The sequence below is a fragment of the Hylaeus volcanicus genome, chromosome 9 (assembly GCF_026283585.1).
Source record: "Hylaeus volcanicus isolate JK05 chromosome 9, UHH_iyHylVolc1.0_haploid, whole genome shotgun sequence".
Taxonomy (NCBI): domain Eukaryota; kingdom Metazoa; phylum Arthropoda; class Insecta; order Hymenoptera; family Colletidae; genus Hylaeus; species Hylaeus volcanicus.
Window position 1 is genome coordinate 3,195,378 of NC_071984.1, and position 6,202 is coordinate 3,201,579.

General features: G+C 39.9%; 1 long non-coding RNA gene across 1 annotated transcript in view; it reads left to right on the forward strand.

Annotated features, from left to right (window-relative positions):
- LOC128881936 (uncharacterized) overlaps window positions 1–6,202 on the forward strand; it is a 12,348-nt gene that overhangs the window by 2,773 nt on the left and 3,373 nt on the right. The window lies entirely within an intron of this gene.

The window sequence follows — 6,202 nt, forward strand, 5'->3', positions numbered from 1 at the left end:
GTTTTCCGTTAATATCTCCTTAACGAAGCCTCGGACAACATTTTCGCGAAGGAAAAAGTTGTTTCAAATCACCTCCCGAACCACCCCTTTCAAGGTGTTACAACATTTTTGGGACACCCTGTATATCTTTTACAGGAGAGATGGTCCATTTTTTCTAACCTAAAAACTTCCAACCTGGAAAATTCTTTCATTAATATCTCATCACGCCTGCAATATTTTCTAAATTTAAACGCATTTTTCTCATGTAAATCGCATATAAGCTTTCGAATAAAACCAAAATCAATAAAATCGGTCCACGTACAACTGAGATATCGTAATATCATGTCACGATACATTCAAAAATATTACCGTCTTATACTTTTCCAGTCGATTTTTCGTCAACACTTAGCCAATAGGAGCTAAGGCTGTTCGTCGATTCGTCGACTCTCGGAATCAGTCGGCAGGGCTCGTCGGCCGGAATTGTAATATGGCCGCCGCTCGCGTCGCTCGTTCATTTCTAACCTGTATAATCGGTCAGTTTGTATTTGTGACAATTGTCATTTGTAACCTGTCAGTTTGTGTTCGTGACATTTGGACGCCGCAAATTTAATAATTATTTCAAAGGCTACGTGTAATGATATTGTATTGGAAAGTATATGGTTATAAGTGATAAAATATCTACCTTGTCGTTGTGGAAAGATGTGTATAAATTTGGTGTTTGAGCGTGCAGTTCATAATACAAATTTCAGTAGATGTTCATTTTGTGCAAATAAGAATAAGTGTTTTAATACAATAAATTGTGTGTTATAAATAGTGGTCGTGTCGATGAATAAGAATTATTTTAAAACGCAAAATAATGAAAGTGTACTTATATTGTCAGAGTTTTAAACTGACAAACTATCTGAAAGCTTGCGAGAGGAAAGGTATCGGTGTCGATGAATGACCTTAGAAATAATTTAAAACGCAATACAATGGAAATGCACTCCTGTCGTAAGAGTTTTAAATTGACAACTTAGTAAAGTTGCTAAAGCCTGCAAGAGAGAGAAAGTATGGGTCTTGATGATCTGAGAATGCCTTAGCTGGCCACGCCAAGCATTTCACTTCCAGGCCGCAGACATCGAGGCCAATTTTTAAACAGCCTCAGTTTGTGGATGATTTGCTGTTTAGCTTCTTCATGTCACCGCCAAAGTGTGGAGCAGTCGCTTTACATGAATTGGCATTAGGATCTGAACGTCTGCACCGTTGAACACAGCATTTTAGCTGCGCATAGTTGGAAACCACCGAATTTTACATTGTGTTACACAGTGTCGCCTTTGCACTTTATTGAAAAGGACTTTCATGCACTGGCAGCTCATTTTGATTTCACATCTTTTTCTACTTTCTTGTACTTTTTTATGGGGATCTTTTATTCTTCTATGATATTGCAAATATTCTAGCTACTGATTCTGCAAAAATATCACCTTCGACCGCCTTCCATTTCTTTTTCAGCACGCCTCGCGTATCATTTTCACTCACGTGTCGTTCTTTCAGCGCGTGGAAATATCAGTATCTCATAAGGGATGTTGCAGGGACAACGTTCAATTGTTAAACCTCTTTACCTGTCAAGAGTAAAGAGTATTTAGTATCAATATCGATTATTTTACAACTACACGCTGCACAGTGGTCGATTCGACCCCGAAAACTCGGACTAAATTCGTAGTCTGTCGACCATATTGGATCCACCCTTTTCATTTTCTTAATTTCGATCTCAGATTCGGAATCAGCGGATCGAAAAACCTCTGTATACAAAATTTCACACGAATCTAATAACTTTTTTGCATACGAGTCGGCCATGTTGGATCCGCCATTTTGGACTATTAAATTCTTAGGTCAGATTCGGAATCAGCGACCTCAAAAACCCCTGTATATCACATTTCATACAAATCTAATAACTTTTTGGCATACGAGTCGGCCATGTTGGATCCGCCATTTTGAACTATTAAATTCTTAGGTCAGATTCGGAATCAGCGACCTCAAAAACCCCTGTATATCAAATTTCACACAAATCTAATAACTTTTTGACATGCAAATCTAATAACTTTTTGGGATACGAGTCGGCCATGTTGGATCCGCCATTTTGAACTATTAAATTTTTAGGTCAGATTCGGAATCAGCGACCCCAAAATCTCCAGTATAACAAATTTCTTCCAAATCGAGCCACTTTCCCCATTTCGTGCCGCCATATTGGATCCGCCATTTTGAACTATTAAATTTTTAGGTCAGATTCGGAATCAGCGACCCCAAAATCTCCAGTATAACAAATTTCATCCAAATCGAGCCACTTTTCACATTTTGTGCCGCCATATTGGGTCCACCATTTTGAATTTTTAAATTCTGAGTTCAAATTTGAAATCAGCGACCCCAAAAACCTCTGTATATCAAATTTCATCCAAATCGAGCCACTTTCCCCATTTCGTGCCGCCATATTGGATCCACCATTTAAAATTTTGAAAAATTCTGAGTTCAAATTTGGAATCAGCGACCCCAAAAACCCCTGTATATCAAATTTCATCCAAATCGAGCCACTTTTCACATTTCGTGCCGCCATATTGGATCCACCATTTAAAATTTTGAAAAATTCTGAGTTCAAATTTGAAATCAGCGACCTCAAAAACCCCTGTATATCAAATTTCATCCAAATCGAGCCACTTTCCCCATTTCGTGCCGCCATATTGGATCCGCCATTTTGAATTTTTAAATTCTGAGTTCAAATTTGAAATCAGCGACCTCAAAGACCCCTGTATATCAAATTTCATCCAAATCGAGCCACTTTTCACATTTCGTGCCGCCATATTGGATCCGCTATTATTATTTCTTAAATTTATATCTCAGATTCGTAATTAGTGAAGCTGGTATACGAGATTTCGTACGAATCGGAATGTTTCATCGATTTTGTCCGAGCTTTCGGATCGAATCAGGCTGTCATACGTCGCAATTAATTTTCAAGGAGATAAATATTATGAAAAACATTCGGTTCGGCGATTCGAAACGGCTTGAAAGTCACCGCGGCGTTCGTTCATCTTTTCTCGAGCCCCCTTTGTGCGGAATAATGAAAGTAAATCGGCCTAATTCGATCGTTAAATTCAATTGAACCGAGCAGTCGCCAAGAGAGCCGTTCAGGACCCCTGCGCTCCTTGGAACAGGAGATAACATTGTCGCAGACGATACCATTCTCGGATCGGTATTTTTCGAATTTGTCAAAGAACCACGGGTCCCTGCAACGACATTCGTACATTGTTCGTTCTTCTAATCCAGGCCACTGGAACATAACGTGCTTTATGAATTTTTTGCTCGCGTGTCATCGATAACACCTTCGAAATTTGCATACTTATCCAAGGATCCTTCGAGAACACGCTTTCCGCAAAGAACGTTATACATTATGCATCGTACAGGCAAAAACCGCGCATCTACAGTTTTTGATTATTCGACTTACGTTAAGAAAAAAAAAAAGACACTCATAGAGTAAATAAAAGGAACGTAACTCGAGAAGAAATAACGCGAGGCATCGCAACGCAAAAAAAAAAACACATATGTATATACGTACAAGGCTGGACCAATAGGTACAAGAATCAATCATCGTAAAGTTATGTGTTCGATGCACAGCGAGCGCGCTAAATTGACGAATTAGATCACAGATGTACGACTCGGTTTCTGCGCCGTACACGGGCGATACTCGAAATATTTACGCTCGTGAAACGTCCTATGGCGACACATGTCGCGCACGTGTTTACAATATCGGGAAAACGTTCGGAAAACGTTAGCTGGTGACGAACGGTGAGAGTTTCGCTAACGGCAAAAAAAAAAGGACTCGCCTCGCTGGTTGAAATAATATTCCAAGAACGAAAATCGAGCAGCCTTAATCAGAAGTAAAGCGATACATAAACGTCTAGAGTCGTACGGTGTATCAATAGCGACCTGTAACGCGATATCGCGCAAATATTTTCATACGATCGTCAACGGCATTTCTAACGAGTCTCGCTATCGCGGAGCGAAGACTGGAGAGCGTTCTTCTCGAATTGAATTAAATACTGTGTTATTGTAAAAAATTATGTTTATCGTGTCGTTTCCTTGGAAACCACCGCCGCTTCAATCTTCGATTAACCGACTTCGAGAAGGAGCTGGCTACGCGTTTCTCTTTTTCTTTTTTTAACGTTCAAAAGAGCATTCGACATTTCTTGGCATTTTGCCACGAAATCGACGAAACCCTTGACATTTTGCTGCCGGATAGGTTATCGAGATTGCAAAAATTTATGAATTTTTTCTTATTCCTACAGGAAAATTCCCATTGCATGACCTAACTCGGCGAGGAATTAACCTTTTTAAAATTTCTAATTTTGCACAGACTCTGAAAAGGGATTCCATTGTACTTGGCATGCTGTATTTAATAATTCAATCAAGTTCGTCAAGAGTCGGAAGAGTAATAACGCAGTTTGAATAGAAATTATTTCGTACCCTTCGCTGCATTTCTCCATACTCTTAAGCACTTACATCTAATCCTAGTGAGTATTCGTACAAATTAACTAGAAACTATTTCATACTTTTTGGTGTAGTTTTAACCCTTTGCTTGCTGAATTTCTCAAAAGTTTTTACAATCTAGCCCCCATTTTGGTCTTATATCGTCTTATAGGGTTGTCTCTAGCAAGCTTCGAAAAGGAAAAAAGCTTGCGCTGCCATCCAACAATTGAAAATTAACTTCGCAGAAGTGTACTTGAAATTCACAATAAGTTTTAAAGCTTGATACAGTACCACGAGAAGATTGACGGGACTTATACATGTAAGTCCAGCTACTAAATGTTTCTCGAAGTCGGTTACGTTTCTTTCTCCAGAAATTAATTCGTCCAGCATAAATTTCCGATTTACGTCCAACTACGGCATAACGAATCCGCGAGTTTAAGGCAATCCTGTCGCGAGAACATGGTAAGCTGACGTTGATCCAGCACAAGGTCCCTATTACTCTCTGGTAGCAACTTTCTCTCGTATCCTTGACTTTTTTTTTTTAATTTCGCGTGGCACTTGCTCGACCACGCTTCGTTTATTTCCTTGACTCGTCGCATTGAACGCGAATACTGACCATAGACATCGTCCGGAATCGCTCGGGAACGTATCCAGTCGGTTCTTTGTTCCTGCAAGTAGAATTCTGTTGATCGGAAGTGTCTTAAGGAATACATTAATCAAAGGAACCAGATTAAAAGGTCGAGCAAACGCGTTTATAGAAATAATAGCAATTGTAAAGTATTCTGACAGTGTATTATGTAACAGAGGTTTTATTCGCTGTGTAATTCATCCCTGGCCCGGGTGCAGGGGTTTTCACGCCGTTTCCAAAGGCAGCCTCGTGCCTTGACCGAGTTTAATACAAGCAGAGACACGCGTAGATGAAATGTAGCCTGATATTATTCAATAAGTAGCTAGTCGAGGGGTCACTTTTTGCTTGGCTGATAAGATACGAGCGTGTTACTCGAAAAATAACACAGAAACGAATCTCCCAGGAATCTCTGGCCGGCGTTTCCTAACGTTTGTCGTCGCACGTGCGCCAGGCAGCCGCTAGAAGCAGACCGGTGTTAGTCTAGAACTAGAAATTGCCGTGTCGGTGAGTTGTAAGATATTACGTTACCGCTCGTCTGCAGAGAAGCTTGGGTTACATCGCGTTGCACATCTCAACTAGCGACCGGTTGCAGCGAAAACGAGACATCAGCGGCGATGACAAGCTCGGAGAAATACAGGCCAGTTGGAAAAAGACCTGGAAACAATCGAAACTTTTATGTTTATCCGTAGATTTATTTTGTTGGTAAATCGTATGGCACCAAAGTTGATCCACGTCCACCGGGTCTACCGCATGCTCTATACGCGTCCTTAGTCGCAATTATCTTAATTAGAGTTCATTTATGGTCGTTACCATCGACTAATTAAAAAGGAAAATATTTCGTCCACTCTCTCGAGCCTGAACAGATTTTCACATTGGTTTACTCCAACTTTAGCAATTCCTTTCTGATAAATGATACGAGCTGCTCCTATATGTTACTTAACAAAGAATGCTTCGTTTTCACCATGGAAGTGAAAGATAAATTTTGTAGAACATTTTAGACACCAAAATCGACAGAGGACTCCTCTTCTTGGGAATTTCTGAAACAATCATTCTGTCATTTGTTAAAAATTCAGTTTTCACTTTGGAGAAAAACTTTCTATA